At 40.2% G+C, this 17,281-nt stretch overlaps 17 non-coding genes across 17 annotated transcripts; 12 read left to right on the forward strand and 5 right to left on the reverse strand.

The window, feature by feature from the left end:
• Nucleotides 1-98: 98 nt before the first annotated feature.
• trnas-aga (transfer RNA serine (anticodon AGA)) lies at nucleotides 99-179 on the reverse strand. The gene has a single exon. It is a non-coding gene; the product is annotated as a tRNA-Ser (tRNA).
• Nucleotides 180-1,880: 1,701 nt separating this feature from the next.
• On the forward strand, nucleotides 1,881-2,095 carry LOC131732068 (small nucleolar RNA U3). The gene has a single exon (XR_009325263.1). It is a non-coding gene; the product is annotated as a small nucleolar RNA U3 (small nucleolar RNA).
• A 1,114-nt stretch (nucleotides 2,096-3,209) lies between these two features.
• Nucleotides 3,210-3,291, forward strand: trnal-cag (transfer RNA leucine (anticodon CAG)). The gene has a single exon. It is a non-coding gene; the product is annotated as a tRNA-Leu (tRNA).
• A 527-nt stretch (nucleotides 3,292-3,818) lies between these two features.
• Nucleotides 3,819-3,900, reverse strand: trnas-aga (transfer RNA serine (anticodon AGA)). Its single transcript has one exon. It is a non-coding gene; the product is annotated as a tRNA-Ser (tRNA).
• A 1,701-nt stretch (nucleotides 3,901-5,601) lies between these two features.
• LOC131732064 (small nucleolar RNA U3) lies at nucleotides 5,602-5,816 on the forward strand. Its single transcript, XR_009325259.1, has one exon. It is a non-coding gene; the product is annotated as a small nucleolar RNA U3 (small nucleolar RNA).
• Nucleotides 5,817-6,928: 1,112 nt separating this feature from the next.
• trnal-cag (transfer RNA leucine (anticodon CAG)) lies at nucleotides 6,929-7,010 on the forward strand. The gene has a single exon. It is a non-coding gene; the product is annotated as a tRNA-Leu (tRNA).
• A 288-nt stretch (nucleotides 7,011-7,298) lies between these two features.
• trnai-aau (transfer RNA isoleucine (anticodon AAU)) lies at nucleotides 7,299-7,372 on the forward strand. The gene has a single exon. It is a non-coding gene; the product is annotated as a tRNA-Ile (tRNA).
• Nucleotides 7,373-7,537: 165 nt separating this feature from the next.
• On the reverse strand, nucleotides 7,538-7,619 carry trnas-aga (transfer RNA serine (anticodon AGA)). Its single transcript has one exon. It is a non-coding gene; the product is annotated as a tRNA-Ser (tRNA).
• A 1,701-nt stretch (nucleotides 7,620-9,320) lies between these two features.
• Nucleotides 9,321-9,535, forward strand: LOC131732065 (small nucleolar RNA U3). Its single transcript, XR_009325260.1, has one exon. It is a non-coding gene; the product is annotated as a small nucleolar RNA U3 (small nucleolar RNA).
• A 1,112-nt stretch (nucleotides 9,536-10,647) lies between these two features.
• On the forward strand, nucleotides 10,648-10,729 carry trnal-cag (transfer RNA leucine (anticodon CAG)). The gene has a single exon. It is a non-coding gene; the product is annotated as a tRNA-Leu (tRNA).
• A 288-nt stretch (nucleotides 10,730-11,017) lies between these two features.
• Nucleotides 11,018-11,091, forward strand: trnai-aau (transfer RNA isoleucine (anticodon AAU)). The gene has a single exon. It is a non-coding gene; the product is annotated as a tRNA-Ile (tRNA).
• A 165-nt stretch (nucleotides 11,092-11,256) lies between these two features.
• On the reverse strand, nucleotides 11,257-11,338 carry trnas-aga (transfer RNA serine (anticodon AGA)). Its single transcript has one exon. It is a non-coding gene; the product is annotated as a tRNA-Ser (tRNA).
• Nucleotides 11,339-13,039: 1,701 nt separating this feature from the next.
• Nucleotides 13,040-13,254, forward strand: LOC131732066 (small nucleolar RNA U3). The gene has a single exon (XR_009325261.1). It is a non-coding gene; the product is annotated as a small nucleolar RNA U3 (small nucleolar RNA).
• A 1,112-nt stretch (nucleotides 13,255-14,366) lies between these two features.
• On the forward strand, nucleotides 14,367-14,448 carry trnal-cag (transfer RNA leucine (anticodon CAG)). Its single transcript has one exon. It is a non-coding gene; the product is annotated as a tRNA-Leu (tRNA).
• A 288-nt stretch (nucleotides 14,449-14,736) lies between these two features.
• trnai-aau (transfer RNA isoleucine (anticodon AAU)) lies at nucleotides 14,737-14,810 on the forward strand. Its single transcript has one exon. It is a non-coding gene; the product is annotated as a tRNA-Ile (tRNA).
• A 165-nt stretch (nucleotides 14,811-14,975) lies between these two features.
• On the reverse strand, nucleotides 14,976-15,057 carry trnas-aga (transfer RNA serine (anticodon AGA)). The gene has a single exon. It is a non-coding gene; the product is annotated as a tRNA-Ser (tRNA).
• Nucleotides 15,058-16,758: 1,701 nt separating this feature from the next.
• On the forward strand, nucleotides 16,759-16,973 carry LOC131732069 (small nucleolar RNA U3). The gene has a single exon (XR_009325264.1). It is a non-coding gene; the product is annotated as a small nucleolar RNA U3 (small nucleolar RNA).
• The last annotated feature ends 308 nt before the right edge of the window (nucleotides 16,974-17,281 follow it).

Below are 17,281 nucleotides of genomic sequence, written 5' to 3' on the forward strand. Positions count from 1 at the left end.
TGAACCGGTGCGATATGAAGTAGAACCAGTAATATTTCAGATTCCTCATCTTTAAACATGTATTAGGAATGAACACATACAATTAAAAAGAAAGCTTACGTAGTCGGCAGGATTGAACCTGCGCGGGGAAACCCCAATGGATTTCTAGTCCATCGCCTTAACCACTCGGCCACGACTACATGTTCTTACATTGGACTGTGAAATGATCCATATTATTGTCAAAAGAAGTAAAAGACACCCGCGGTAATGCTGCAGATGGCAGTATAGGCTAACATGAACCGAAGTCAAATGCCTTTGTTGAAACTCCATCGATTTATACAAGGCAAGCACACGTGGGAAATGTAAATACAATATCCTTTCTGTCAACGTTCATAATAATGAATACATCTTTATTTCAAAATACGTAACAATTTAAGTGATCTTTTCAAACCACCCATACACAAAAAACAAAGTAGATCTTGATTTCAACTGAAAAACTGACTTGCTTCATGGCTGCTGCCACAGCACTCAAGCACGTTGTGGCTAGCGTGAGCGGACTTAGCAGATAACAAGATCTACAAAATATCACATGCCAATAAAACATAACACAATTATGTTCGATTTTATAACAAAACCCCACCCCAGATGGGACTCGAACCCACTATCCCTGGCTTAGGAGGCCAGTGGCCTTAGCCATTAGGCCACTAGGGCTGACATGGGAAGCGCACATTTGGTAGTTCTAAAGAAAGTGGGAACAATAGTATCGTGGTTTCATAAATATCCAAGCCATCTTTGGTGTTCAAACAAAGCAGTTACATTGGGAAAGGGCCGTACTTATCAGTAAGTGTTTGAAATGCATGTGGGAAGATTTAAGATTGTGAAGAAGTTTTAATATGCTTCGTATTTGCGCATTGGTAACCTTACATAATTACGTTTTGATTAATGCCACTTCCTTACCTGACAGTAGTCAGGGTGACGATACAAGACCAAAGCCAATAAACCTGTTATTTTCCTGTCCTTTCATTACCATATTCTAGTGTGCTTGTTCAGAATATGCGTGAATCCTGAAAACGTCTTGCTAATATGTGAACAAAGCCAGCATTCACTTTATTGATCACCATGTGGAATAGCCGCTATTGGAACACACATGATTGTGTTAAAGATGTTAATAGACTTTCAATGTACACGTTTTAGAGCTGAACGTTTGTTGAGACAGTTCAAGCGCTGTAGCAGTGTTTACCTATTTCATGGATGTTTGCTTTTTCGTCTTACTCTGGAAAAAATAATAATAGCAATAGAAAAATGTAGGCAAAACAATTTTTGAGAACCGCATTTGGGTGAAAAATGAACAGTTTCAAAACACATTTGTAAACGCATTGGATTCTATTATGGTGTTTCCGAGCTGTTGAATGTTTCTTATTATATACAGGTTTACTGGCTTGACAGAAAGGCGATTGACAAAAAGAATGCCTCGTCCCTGCGTGGGCCTGAAACAGCAACGTTTTGGTTAAGCCGAACGCGCTCACCGATTACGTTGTTTTATTAGATAACACCCTCGGAGCCCAACAGAACACTGTATGCGTATAATTAAAATATTTACGGTTAAAATGGGAATCGTATTCATCAGATTTTAAGCACACATTTGATAGACGTCACAGTGCAAAGGAGGAAGGCAGGCAATGCAAATGAGGCAACTGGCTCGTACTTTTTAAATCATACCAAAAAATTGAACCCAATTAAGCTTTTAACCGCCTGCAGTCTGGAATGAGTTTGAAATGTTATTGTAACAACTCACTGGGCTACAGCAATTGCATTATATGAAAGTGCTCCTGTTTATTTGTCACCGGCACAGCTACCGGTGCCACTCAGAGTTGGAGGGAGACGGTCGGCCACTTGCCCATAAAACAATACTTTCAGGGATCATTTCTATAGTGATTTGCTAGCGAAATGCGTTTTGAAAGTGTTTGGGCTCGCTACTCACGAGGAAGAGTGAGAGTGTTCGTTTTTGAGCGTGAAGAAGACAGCGAGTGTTGTTTTTGACCAACTGCTCGCTGTTATTGATGACCGCTCCAGTGTTCCTTAGGGGGCTGGAGGAAGCGGACACGTTCTGAGTGGGTATCTTACCAAAACGTAAGAAAGATGAACTACAGTTGCAAAGCACTGCTGCTTTCTCGATGATTGATTAAAACTATCAAACTGACTGAAAACACGGATCGCATTAATTGCGATTGGTTTCATACCAATACGCTTACATAACAGATATTGGTTATAGACAATGTCATATACACAGAAATGAACACGGACAGTGTTTATTAAGGGCTGACTCATTGACATGTTCGAGAGATCTAGGTGTACTGGACAAATCTACTGGATTTTTTTCCATGTCGTAATTGTGCCGCCTGTGATAATGCGTTTGCGTTTTACAAGCCATACAACGAAAAAAGAGTACAGTGTCTTTCAAGTGATGACCTGTGCTTCAACGCATGTCATTTATTTGTTTTTTTTATCCTTGCCATTTGCAATATGTTGGTAAAACTACTAGACAGTGACGATTGCGCATTGATGAGCAAGCATAAAAGTTCAATTAGGAGAAAAGATATCCATTCACCACTAGCTAGACATTTCGTAGATGCCAAACATTCCATTTCAGATCTGAAATACCGCAGCATACAAAAAAATATTTCAAGTTCGAGGACGTGATAATCTCGATCAAAAACTATTACAATGTGAATCCAAATGGATCTTCTATCTCCATATGGTACAACCCGAGGGATTAAATGAAGCGCTAGGATTATCCTGTTTTCTGTGATATAATGCGCAACCATACTTGTCTTTCATAAGATCTGAAAATAAATTATAGCGCTTTGAGATTATGTCTGTTATTAGCAGATTGTTTAGAAATGTACTCAAATATGTTACAACTGTTCTGTCTACGAAATATATCTGTAACATTTATGTAATGCCTTTGTGGTTTTTTGATGAAGTTCATTTGCTAACAGACTGTTCTGATTTTGATTCAAACCGTTAAGCGATCGCTCTGTTTGCAGTATATTTTCTTTCAGTAAGAGGAGTGTCCTTGTGATTCCATACAGAATGCGACAAAACCTGTCGCCCTCCTTAATATAAACAGAAAAAGAACAAGTACACGCACACGCCAGGTGATTTACTGCAGCGTCAGACATGGGAGGTTCAGCAGTGTGCTGCAGCGTTGTGCAAAGTCGTCGGTCTAAGTCAGGATGGCCGAGCGGTCTAAGGCGCTGTGGTCAGGTCGCAGTCTCCATGGAGGCGTGGGATCGAACCCCACTTCTGACAACTGTTCTTGTTAATTTATTTCTAAAACGTCCACTGAATGCTTGGTAATTTTACATGTTTTTCTTTTTAGTATTCAAATCACAGCTTTTTAAATGAGAGAAAGTCACCGCAAGCCCGCACCTCGCCACTTTCTTCACACTGCTAAACTGCCTCATAAAGATGAGACCTCTAATTATGCCTTTCCAATACTTTGAATGTGTTATTGTTGAGTTTAACATAACATCTTGGTAATCATAATGTCCGCAGGCCTTGTTTTTCTCGGGTTTTATTAACGCGATCCATGTGTGTGGCCGGTTAGCTCAGTTGGTTAGAGTGTGGTGCTAATAACGAAAAGGTCGCGGGTTCGATCCCCGTACGGGCCATGACTTTTCTTCTTTAAAGAAACCACAGCATTTGGAATGGTGCCAAAATGAACATTCTTTAACTAAATGAACCGGTGCGATATGAAGTAGAACCAGTAATATTTCAGATTCCTCATCTTTAAACATGTATTAGGAATGAACACATACAATTAAAAAGAAAGCTTACGTAGTCGGCAGGATTCGAACCTGCGCGGGGAAACCCCAATGGATTTCTAGTCCATCGCCTTAACCACTCGGCCACGACTACATGTTCTTACATTGGACTGTGAAATGATCCATATTATTGTCAAAAGAAGTAAAAGACACCCGCGGTAATGCTGCAGATGGCAGTATAGGCTAACATGAACCGAAGTCAAATGCCTTTGTTGAAACTCCATCGATTTATACAAGGCAAGCACACGTGGGAAATGTAAATACAATATCCTTTCTGTCAACGTTCATAATAATGAATACATCTTTATTTCAAAATACGTAACAATTTAAGTGATCTTTTCAAACCACCCATACACAAAAAACAAAGTAGATCTTGATTTCAACTGAAAAACTGACTTGCTTCATGGCTGCTGCCACAGCACTCAAGCACGTTGTGGCTAGCGTGAGCGGACTTAGCAGATAACAAGATCTACAAAATATCACATGCCAATAAAACATAACACAATTATGTTCGATTTTATAACAAAACCCCACCCCAGATGGGACTCGAACCCACTATCCCTGGCTTAGGAGGCCAGTGGCCTTAGCCATTAGGCCACTAGGGCTGACATGGGAAGCGCACATTTGGTAGTTCTAAAGAAAGTGGGAACAATAGTATCGTGGTTTCATAAATATCCAAGCCATCTTTGGTGTTCAAACAAAGCAGTTACATTGGGAAAGGGCCGTACTTATCAGTAAGTGTTTGAAATGCATGTGGGAAGATTTAAGATTGTGAAGAAGTTTTAATATGCTTCGTATTTGCGCATTGGTAACCTTACATAATTACGTTTTGATTAATGCCACTTCCTTACCTGACAGTAGTCAGGGTGACGATACAAGACCAAAGCCAATAAACCTGTTATTTTCCTGTCCTTTCATTACCATATTCTAGTGTGCTTGTTCAGAATATGCGTGAATCCTGAAAACGTCTTGCTAATATGTGAACAAAGCCAGCATTCACTTTATTGATCACCATGTGGAATAGCCGCTATTGGAACACACATGATTGTGTTAAAGATGTTAATAGACTTTCAATGTACACGTTTTAGAGCTGAACGTTTGTTGAGACAGTTCAAGCGCTGTAGCAGTGTTTACCTATTTCATGGATGTTTGCTTTTTCGTCTTACTCTGGAAAAAATAATAATAGCAATAGAAAAATGTAGGCAAAACAATTTTTGAGAACCGCATTTGGGTGAAAAATGAACAGTTTCAAAACACATTTGTAAACGCATTGGATTCTATTATGGTGTTTCCGAGCTGTTGAATGTTTCTTATTATATACAGGTTTACTGGCTTGACAGAAAGGCGATTGACAAAAAGAATGCCTCGTCCCTGCGTGGGCTTGAAACAGCAACGTTTTGGTTAAGCCGAACGCGCTCACCGATTACGTTGTTTTATTAGATAACACCCTCGGAGCCCAACAGAACACTGTATGCGTATAATTAAAATATTTACGGTTCAAATGGGAATCGTATTCATCAGATTTTAAGCACACGTTTGATAGACGTCACAGTGCAAAGGAGGAAGGCAGGCAATGCAAATGAGGCAACTGGCTCGTACTTTTTAAATCATACCAAAAAATTGAACCCAATTAAGCTTTTAACCGCCTGCAGTCTGGAATGAGTTTGAAATGTTATTGTAACAACTCACTGGGCTACAGCAATTGCATTATATGAAAGTGCTCCTGTTTATTTGTCACCGGCACAGCTACCGGTGCCACTCAGAGTTGGAGGGAGACGGTCGGCCACTTGCCCATAAAACAATACTTTCAGGGATCATTTCTATAGTGATTTGCTAGCGAAATGCGTTTTGAAAGTGTTTGGGCTCGCTACCCACGAGGAAGAGTGAGAGTGTTCGTTTTTGAGCGTGAAGAAGACAGCGAGTGTTGTTTTTGACCAACTGCTCGCTGTTATTGATGACCGCTCCAGTGTTCCTTAGGGGGCTGGAGGAAGCGGACACGTTCTGAGTGGGTGTCTTACCAAAACGTAAGAAAGATGAACTACAGTTGCAAAGCACTGCTGCTTTTTCGATGATTGATTAAAACTATCAAACTGACTGAAAACACGGATCGCATTAATTGCGATTGGTTTCATACCAATACGCTTACATAACAGATATTGGTTATAGACAATGTCATATACACAGAAATGAACACGGACAGTGTTTATTAAGGGCTGACTCATTGACATGTTCGAGAGATCTAGGTGTACTGGACAAATCTACTGGATTATTTTCCATGTCGTAATTGTGCCGCCTGTGATAATGCGTTTGCGTTTTACAAGCCATACAACGAAAAAAGAGTACAGTGTCTTACAAGTGATGACCTGTGCTTCAACGCATGTCATTTATTTGTTTTTTTGTCCTTGCCATTTGCAATATGTTGGTAAAACTACTAGACAGTGACGATTGCGCATTGATGAGCAAGCATAAAAGTTCAATTAGGAGAAAAGATATCCATTCACCACTAGCTAGACATTTCGTAGATGCCAAACATTCCATTTCAGATCTGAAATACCGCAGCATACAAAAAATATTTCAAGCTCGAGGACGTGATAATCTCGATCAAAAACTATTACAATGTGAATCCAAATGGATCTTCTATCTCCATATGGTACAACCCGAGGGATTAAATGAAGCGCTAGGATTATCCTGTTTTCTGTGATATAATGCGCAACCATACTTGTCTTTCATAAGATCTGAAAATAAATTATAGCGCTTTGAGATTATGTCTGTTATTAGCAGATTGTTTAGAAATGTACTCAAATATGTTACAACTGTTCTGTCTACGAAATATATCTGTAACATTTATGTAATGCCTTTGTGGTTTTTTGATGAAGTTCATTTGCTAACAGACTGTTCTGATTTTGATTCAAACCGTGAAGCGATCGCTCTGTTTGCAGTATATTTTCTTTCAGTAAGAGGAGTGTCCTTGTGATTCCATACAAAATGCGACAAAACCTGTCGCCCTCCTTAATATAAACAGAAAAAGAACAAGTACACGCACACGCCAGGTGATTTACTGCAGCGTCAGACATGGGAGGTTCAGCAGTGTGCTGCAGCGTTGTGCAAAGTCGTCGGTGTAAGTCAGGATGGCCGAGCGGTCTAAGGCGCTGTGGTCAGGTCGCAGTCTCCATGGAGGCGTGGGCTCGAACCCCACTTCTGACAACAGTTCTTGTTAATTTATTTCTAAAACGTCCACCGAATGCTTGGTAATTTTACATGTTTTTCTTTTTAGTATTCAAATCACAGCTTTTTAAATGAGAGAAAGTCACCGCAAGCCCGCACCTCGCCACTTTCTTCACACTGCTAAACTGCCTCATAAAGATGAGACCTCTAATTATGCCTTTCCAATACTTTGAATGTGTTATTGTTGAGTTTAACATAACATCTTGGTAATCATAATGTCCGCAGGCCTTGTTTTTCTCGGGTTTTATTAACGCGCTCCATGTGTGTGGCCGGTTAGCTCAGTTGGTTAGAGCGTGGTGCTAATAACGCCAAGGTCGCGGGTTCGATCCCCGTACGGGCCATGACTTTTCTTCTTTAAAGAAACCACAGCATTTGGAATGGTGCCAAAATGAACATTCTTTAACTAAATGAACCGGTGCGATATGAAGTAGAACCAGTAATATTTCAGATTCCTCATCTTTAAACATGTATTAGGAATGAACACATACAATTAAAAAGAAAGCTTACGTAGTCGGCAGGATTCGAACCTGCGCGGGGAAACCCCAATGGATTTCTAGTCCATCGCCTTAACCACTCGGCCACGACTACATGTTCTTACATTGGACTGTGAAATGATCCATATTATTGTCAAAAGAAGTAAAAGACACCCGCGGTAATGCTGCAGATGGCAGTATAGGCTAACATGAACCGAAGTCAAATGCCTTTGTTGAAACTCCATCGATTTATACAAGGCAAGCACACGTGGGAAATGTAAATACAATATCCTTTCTGTCAACGTTCATAATAATGAATACATCTTTATTTCAAAATACGTAACAATTTAAGTGATCTTTTCAAACCACCCATACACAAAAAACAAAGTAGATCTTGATTTCAACTGAAAAACTGACTTGCTTCATGGCTGCTGCCACAGCACTCAAGCACGTTGTGGCTAGCGTGAGCGGACTTAGCAGATAACAAGATCTACAAAATATCACATGCCAATAAAACATAACACAATTATGTTCGATTTTATAACAAAACCCCACCCCAGATGGGACTCGAACCCACTATCCCTGGCTTAGGAGGCCAGTGGCCTTAGCCATTAGGCCACTAGGGCTGACATGGGAAGCGCACATTTGGTAGTTCTAAAGAAAGTGGGAACAATAGTATCGTGGTTTCATAAATATCCAAGCCATCTTTGGTGTTCAAACAAAGCAGTTACATTGGGAAAGGGCCGTACTTATCAGTAAGTGTTTGAAATGCATGTGGGAAGATTTAAGATTGTGAAGAAGTTTTAATATGCTTCGTATTTGCGCATTGGTAACCTTACATAATTACGTTTTGATTAATGCCACTTCCTTACCTGACAGTAGTCAGGGTGACGATACAAGACCAAAGCCAATAAACCTGTTATTTTCCTGTCCTTTCATTACCATATTCTAGTGTGCTTGTTCAGAATATGCGTGAATCCTGAAAACGTCTTGCTAATATGTGAACAAAGCCAGCATTCACTTTATTGATCACCATGTGGAATAGCCGCTATTGGAACACACATGATTGTGTTAAAGATGTTAATAGACTTTCAATGTACACGTTTTAGAGCTGAACGTTTGTTGAGACAGTTCAAACGCTGTAGCAGTGTTTACCTATTTCATGGATGTTTGCTTTTTCGTCTTACTCTGGAAAAAATAATAATAGCAATAGAAAAATGTAGGCAAAACAATTTTTGAGAACCGCATTTGGGTGAAAAATGAACAGTTTCAAAACACATTTGTAAACGCATTGGATTCTATTATGGTGTTTCCGAGCTGTTGAATGTTTCTTATTATATACAGGTTTACTGGCTTGACAGAAAGGCGATTGACAAAAAGAATGCCTCGTCCCTGCGTGGGCTTGAAACAGCAACGTTTTGGTTAAGCCGAACGCGCTCACCGATTACGTTGTTTTATTAGATAACACCCTCGGAGCCCAACAGAACACTGTATGCGTATAATTAAAATATTTACGGTTCAAATGGGAATCGTATTCATCAGATTTTAAGCACACATTTGATAGACGTCACAGTGCAAAGGAGGAAGGCAGGCAATGCAAATGAGGCAACTGGCTCGTACTTTTTAAATCATACCAAAAAATTGAACCCAATTAAGCTTTTAACCGCCTGCAGTCTGGAATGAGTTTGAAATGTTATTGTAACAACTCACTGGGCTACAGCAATTGCATTATATGAAAGTGCTCCTGTTTATTTGTCACCGGCACAGCTACCGGTGCCACTCAGAGTTGGAGGGAGACGGTCGGCCACTTGCCCATAAAACAATACTTTCAGGGATCATTTCTATAGTGATTTGCTAGCGAAATGCGTTTTGAAAGTGTTTGGGCTCGCTACCCACGAGGAAGAGTGAGAGTGTTCGTTTTTGAGCGTGAAGAAGACAGCGAGTGTTGTTTTTGACCAACTGCTCGCTGTTATTGATGACCGCTCCAGTGTTCCTTAGGGGGCTGGAGGAAGCGGACACGTTCTGAGTGGGTGTCTTACCAAAACGTAAGAAAGATGAACTACAGTTGCAAAGCACTGCTGCTTTTTCGATGATTGATTAAAACTATCAAACTGACTGAAAACACGGATCGCATTAATTGCGATTGGTTTCATACCAATACGCTTACATAACAGATATTGGTTATAGACAATGTCATATACACAGAAATGAACACGGACAGTGTTTATTAAGGGCTGACTCATTGACATGTTCGAGAGATCTAGGTGTACTGGACAAATCTACTGGATTATTTTCCATGTCGTAATTGTGCCGCCTGTGATAATGCGTTTGCGTTTTACAAGCCATACAACGAAAAAAGAGTACAGTGTCTTACAAGTGATGACCTGTGCTTCAACGCATGTCATTTATTTGTTTTTTTGTCCTTGCCATTTGCAATATGTTGGTAAAACTACTAGACAGTGACGATTGCGCATTGATGAGCAAGCATAAAAGTTCAATTAGGAGAAAAGATATCCATTCACCACTAGCTAGACATTTCGTAGATGCCAAACATTCCATTTCAGATCTGAAATACCGCAGCATACAAAAAATATTTCAAGCTCGAGGACGTGATAATCTCGATCAAAAACTATTACAATGTGAATCCAAATGGATCTTCTATCTCCATATGGTACAACCCGAGGGATTAAATGAAGCGCTAGGATTATCCTGTTTTCTGTGATATAATGCGCAACCATACTTGTCTTTCATAAGATCTGAAAATAAATTATAGCGCTTTGAGATTATGTCTGTTATTAGCAGATTGTTTAGAAATGTACTCAAATATGTTACAACTGTTCTGTCTACGAAATATATCTGTAACATTTATGTAATGCCTTTGTGGTTTTTTGATGAAGTTCATTTGCTAACAGACTGTTCTGATTTTGATTCAAACCGTGAAGCGATCGCTCTGTTTGCAGTATATTTTCTTTCAGTAAGAGGAGTGTCCTTGTGATTCCATACAAAATGCGACAAAACCTGTCGCCCTCCTTAATATAAACAGAAAAAGAACAAGTACACGCACACGCCAGGTGATTTACTGCAGCGTCAGACATGGGAGGTTCAGCAGTGTGCTGCAGCGTTGTGCAAAGTCGTCGGTGTAAGTCAGGATGGCCGAGCGGTCTAAGGCGCTGTGGTCAGGTCGCAGTCTCCATGGAGGCGTGGGCTCGAACCCCACTTCTGACAACAGTTCTTGTTAATTTATTTCTAAAACGTCCACCGAATGCTTGGTAATTTTACATGTTTTTCTTTTTAGTATTCAAATCACAGCTTTTTAAATGAGAGAAAGTCACCGCAAGCCCGCACCTCGCCACTTTCTTCACACTGCTAAACTGCCTCATAAAGATGAGACCTCTAATTATGCCTTTCCAATACTTTGAATGTGTTATTGTTGAGTTTAACATAACATCTTGGTAATCATAATGTCCACAGGCCTTGTTTTTCTCGGGTTTTATTAACGCGCTCCATGTGTGTGGCCGGTTAGCTCAGTTGGTTAGAGCGTGGTGCTAATAACGCCAAGGTCGCGGGTTCGATCCCCGTACGGGCCATGACTTTTCTTCTTTAAAGAAACCACAGCATTTGGAATGGTGCCAAAATGAACATTCTTTAACAAAATGAACCGGTGCGATATGAAGTAGAACCAGTAATATTTCAAATTCCTCATCTTTAAACATGTATTAGGAATGAACACATACAATTAAAAAGAAAGCTTACGTAGTCGGCAGGATTCGAACCTGCGCGGGGAAACCCCAATGGATTTCTAGTCCATCGCCTTAACCACTCGGCCACGACTACATGTTCTTACATGGGACTGTGAAATGATCCATATTATTGTCAAAAGAAGTAAAAGACACCCGCGGTAATGCTGCAGATGGCAGTATAGGCTAACATGAACCGAAGTCAAATGCCTTTGTTGAAACTCCATCGATTTATACAAGGCAAGCACACGTGGGAAATGTAAATACAATATCCTTTCTGTCAACGTTCATAATAATGAATACATCTTTATTTCAAAATACGTAACAATTTAAGTGATCTTTTCAAACCACCCATACACAAAAAACAAAGTAGATCTTGATTTCAACTGAAAAACTGACTTGCTTCATGGCTGCTGCCACAGCACTCAAGCACGTTGTGGCTAGCGTGAGCGGACTTAGCAGATAACAAGATCTACAAAATATCACATGCCAATAAAACATAACACAATTATGTTCGATTTTATAACAAAACCCCACCCCAGATGGGACTCGAACCCACTATCCCTGGCTTAGGAGGCCAGTGGCCTTAGCCATTAGGCCACTAGGGCTGACATGGGAAGCGCACATTTGGTAGTTCTAAAGAAAGTGGGAACAATAGTATCGTGGTTTCATAAATATCCAAGCCATCTTTGGTGTTCAAACAAAGCAGTTACATTGGGAAAGGGCCGTACTTATCAGTAAGTGTTTGAAATGCATGTGGGAAGATTTAAGATTGTGAAGAAGTTTTAATATGCTTCGTATTTGCGCATTGGTAACCTTACATAATTACGTTTTGATTAATGCCACTTCCTTACCTGACAGTAGTCAGGGTGACGATACAAGACCAAAGCCAATAAACCTGTTATTTTCCTGTCCTTTCATTACCATATTCTAGTGTGCTTGTTCAGAATATGCGTGAATCCTGAAAACGTCTTGCTAATATGTGAACAAAGCCAGCATTCACTTTATTGATCACCATGTGGAATAGCCGCTATTGGAACACACATGATTGTGTTAAAGATGTTAATAGACTTTCAATGTACACGTTTTAGAGCTGAACGTTTGTTGAGACAGTTCAAGCGCTGTAGCAGTGTTTACCTATTTCATGGATGTTTGCTTTTTCGTCTTACTCTGGAAAAAATAATAATAGCAATAGAAAAATGTAGGCAAAACAATTTTTGAGAACCGCATTTGGGTGAAAAATGAACAGTTTCAAAACACATTTGTAAACGCATTGGATTCTATTATGGTGTTTCCGAGCTGTTGAATGTTTCTTATTATATACAGGTTTACTGGCTTGACAGAAAGGCGATTGACAAAAAGAATGCCTCGTCCCTGCGTGGGCTTGAAACAGCAACGTTTTGGTTAAGCCGAACGCGCTCACCGATTACGTTGTTTTATTAGATAACACCCTCGGAGCCCAACAGAACACTGTATGCGTATAATTAAAATATTTACGGTTCAAATGGGAATCGTATTCATCAGATTTTAAGCACACGTTTGATAGACGTCACAGTGCAAAGGAGGAAGGCAGGCAATGCAAATGAGGCAACTGGCTCGTACTTTTTAAATCATACCAAAAAATTGAACCCAATTAAGCTTTTAACCGCCTGCAGTCTGGAATGAGTTTGAAATGTTATTGTAACAACTCACTGGGCTACAGCAATTGCATTATATGAAAGTGCTCCTGTTTATTTGTCACCGGCACAGCTACCGGTGCCACTCAGAGTTGGAGGGAGACGGTCGGCCACTTGCCCATAAAACAATACTTTCAGGGATCATTTCTATAGTGATTTGCTAGCGAAATGCGTTTTGAAAGTGTTTGGGCTCGCTACCCACGAGGAAGAGTGAGAGTGTTCGTTTTTGAGCGTGAAGAAGACAGCGAGTGTTGTTTTTGACCAACTGCTCGCTGTTATTGATGACCGCTCCAGTGTTCCTTAGGGGGCTGGAGGAAGCGGACACGTTCTGAGTGGGTGTCTTACCAAAACGTAAGAAAGATGAACTACAGTTGCAAAGCACTGCTGCTTTTTCGATGATTGATTAAAACTATCAAACTGACTGAAAACACGGATCGCATTAATTGCGATTGGTTTCATACCAATACGCTTACATAACAGATATTGGTTATAGACAATGTCATATACACAGAAATGAACACGGACAGTGTTTATTAAGGGCTGACTCATTGACATGTTCGAGAGATCTAGGTGTACTGGACAAATCTACTGGATTATTTTCCATGTCGTAATTGTGCCGCCTGTGATAATGCGTTTGCGTTTTACAAGCCATACAACGAAAAAAGAGTACAGTGTCTTACAAGTGATGACCTGTGCTTCAACGCATGTCATTTATTTGTTTTTTTGTCCTTGCCATTTGCAATATGTTGGTAAAACTACTAGACAGTGACGATTGCGCATTGATGAGCAAGCATAAAAGTTCAATTAGGAGAAAAGATATCCATTCACCACTAGCTAGACATTTCGTAGATGCCAAACATTCCATTTCAGATCTGAAATACCGCAGCATACAAAAAATATTTCAAGCTCGAGGACGTGATAATCTCGATCAAAAACTATTACAATGTGAATCCAAATGGATCTTCTATCTCCATATGGTACAACCCGAGGGATTAAATGAAGCGCTAGGATTATCCTGTTTTCTGTGATATAATGCGCAACCATACTTGTCTTTCATAAGATCTGAAAATAAATTATAGCGCTTTGAGATTATGTCTGTTATTAGCAGATTGTTTAGAAATGTACTCAAATATGTTACAACTGTTCTGTCTACGAAATATATCTGTAACATTTATGTAATGCCTTTGTGGTTTTTTGATGAAGTTCATTTGCTAACAGACTGTTCTGATTTTGATTCAAACCGTGAAGCGATCGCTCTGTTTGCAGTATATTTTCTTTCAGTAAGAGGAGTGTCCTTGTGATTCCATACAAAATGCGACAAAACCTGTCGCCCTCCTTAATATAAACAGAAAAAGAACAAGTACACGCACACGCCAGGTGATTTACTGCAGCGTCAGACATGGGAGGTTCAGCAGTGTGCTGCAGCGTTGTGCAAAGTCGTCGGTGTAAGTCAGGATGGCCGAGCGGTCTAAGGCGCTGTGGTCAGGTCGCAGTCTCCATGGAGGCGTGGGCTCGAACCCCACTTCTGACAACAGTTCTTGTTAATTTATTTCTAAAACGTCCACCGAATGCTTGGTAATTTTACATGTTTTTCTTTTTAGTATTCAAATCACAGCTTTTTAAATGAGAGAAAGTCACCGCAAGCCCGCACCTCGCCACTTTCTTCACACTGCTAAACTGCCTCATAAAGATGAGACCTCTAATTATGCCTTTCCAATACTTTGAATGTGTTATTGTTGAGTTTAACATAACATCTTGGTAATCATAATGTCCGCAGGCCTTGTTTTTCTCGGGTTTTATTAACGCGCTCCATGTGTGTGGCCGGTTAGCTCAGTTGGTTAGAGCGTGGTGCTAATAACGCCAAGGTCGCGGGTTCGATCCCCGTACGGGCCATGACTTTTCTTCTTTAAAGAAACCACAGCATTTGGAATGGTGCCAAAATGAACATTCTTTAACTAAATGAACCGGTGCGATATGAAGTAGAACCAGTAATATTTCAGATTCCTCATCTTTAAACATGTATTAGGAATGAACACATACAATTAAAAAGAAAGCTTACGTAGTCGGCAGGATTCGAACCTGCGCGGGGAAACCCCAATGGATTTCTAGTCCATCGCCTTAACCACTCGGCCACGACTACATGTTCTTACATTGGACTGTGAAATGATCCATATTATTGTCAAAAGAAGTAAAAGACACCCGCGGTAATGCTGCAGATGGCAGTATAGGCTAACATGAACCGAAGTCAAATGCCTTTGTTGAAACTCCATCGATTTATACAAGGCAAGCACACGTGGGAAATGTAAATACAATATCCTTTCTGTCAACGTTCATAATAATGAATACATCTTTATTTCAAAATACGTAACAATTTAAGTGATCTTTTCAAACCACCCATACACAAAAAACAAAGTAGATCTTGATTTCAACTGAAAAACTGACTTGCTTCATGGCTGCTGCCACAGCACTCAAGCACGTTGTGGCTAGCGTGAGCGGACTTAGCAGATAACAAGATCTACAAAATATCACATGCCAATAAAACATAACACAATTATGTTCGATTTTATAACAAAACCCCACCCCAGATGGGACTCGAACCCACTATCCCTGGCTTAGGAGGCCAGTGGCCTTAGCCATTAGGCCACTAGGGCTGACATGGGAAGCGCACATTTGGTAGTTCTAAAGAAAGTGGGAACAATAGTATCGTGGTTTCATAAATATCCAAGCCATCTTTGGTGTTCAAACAAAGCAGTTACATTGGGAAAGGGCCGTACTTATCAGTAAGTGTTTGAAATGCATGTGGGAAGATTTAAGATTGTGAAGAAGTTTTAATATGCTTCGTATTTGCGCATTGGTAACCTTACATAATTACGTTTTGATTAATGCCACTTCCTTACCTGACAGTAGTCAGGGTGACGATACAAGACCAAAGCCAATAAACCTGTTATTTTCCTGTCCTTTCATTACCATATTCTAGTGTGCTTGTTCAGAATATGCGTGAATCCTGAAAACGTCTTGCTAATATGTGAACAAAGCCAGCATTCACTTTATTGATCACCATGTGGAATAGCCGCTATTGGAACACACATGATTGTGTTAAAGATGTTAATAGACTTTCAATGTACACGTTTTAGAGCTGAACGTTTGTTGAGACAGTTCAAGCGCTGTAGCAGTGTTTACCTATTTCATGGATGTTTGCTTTTTCGTCTTACTCTGGAAAAAATAATAATAGCAATAGAAAAATGTAGGCAAAACAATTTTTGAGAACCGCATTTGGGTGAAAAATGAACAGTTTCAAAACACATTTGTAAACGCATTGGATTCTATTATGGTGTTTCCGAGCTGTTGAATGTTTCTTATTATATACAGGTTTACTGGCTTGACAGAAAGGCGATTGACAAAAAGAATGCCTCGTCCCTGCGTGGGCCTGAAACAGCAACGTTTTGGTTAAGCCGAACGCGCTCACCGATTACGTTGTTTTATTAGATAACACCCTCGGAGCCCAACAGAACACTGTATGCGTATAATTAAAATATTTACGGTTAAAATGGGAATCGTATTCATCAGATTTTAAGCACACATTTGATAGACGTCACAGTGCAAAGGAGGAAGGCAGGCAATGCAAATGAGGCAACTGGCTCGTACTTTTTAAATCATACCAAAAAATTGAACCCAATTAAGCTTTTAACCGCCTGCAGTCTGGAATGAGTTTGAAATGTTATTGTAACAACTCACTGGGCTACAGCAATTGCATTATATGAAAGTGCTCCTGTTTATTTGTCACCGGCACAGCTACCGGTGCCACTCAGAGTTGGAGGGAGACGGTCGGCCACTTGCCCATAAAACAATACTTTCAGGGATCATTTCTATAGTGATTTGCTAGCGAAATGCGTTTTGAAAGTGTTTGGGCTCGCTACTCACGAGGAAGAGTGAGAGTGTTCGTTTTTGAGCGTGAAGAAGACAGCGAGTGTTGTTTTTGACCAACTGCTCGCTGTTATTGATGACCGCTCCAGTGTTCCTTAGGGGGCTGGAGGAAGCGGACACGTTCTGAGTGGGTATCTTACCAAAACGTAAGAAAGATGAACTACAGTTGCAAAGCACTGCTGCTTTCTCGATGATTGATTAAAACTATCAAACTGACTGAAAACACGGATCGCATTAATTGCGATTGGTTTCATACCAATACGCTTACATAACAGATATTGGTTATAGACAATGTCATATACACAGAAATGAACACGGACAGTGTTTATTAAGGGCTGACTCATTGACATGTTCGAGAGATCTAGGTGTACTGGACAAATCTACTGGATTTTTTTCCATGTCGTAATTGTGCCGCCTGTGATAATGCGTTTGCGTTTTTA

This window comes from Acipenser ruthenus, unplaced genomic scaffold, assembly GCF_902713425.1.
Source record: "Acipenser ruthenus unplaced genomic scaffold, fAciRut3.2 maternal haplotype, whole genome shotgun sequence".
In the NCBI taxonomy this organism is placed as follows: Eukaryota; Metazoa; Chordata; class Actinopteri; order Acipenseriformes; family Acipenseridae; genus Acipenser; species Acipenser ruthenus.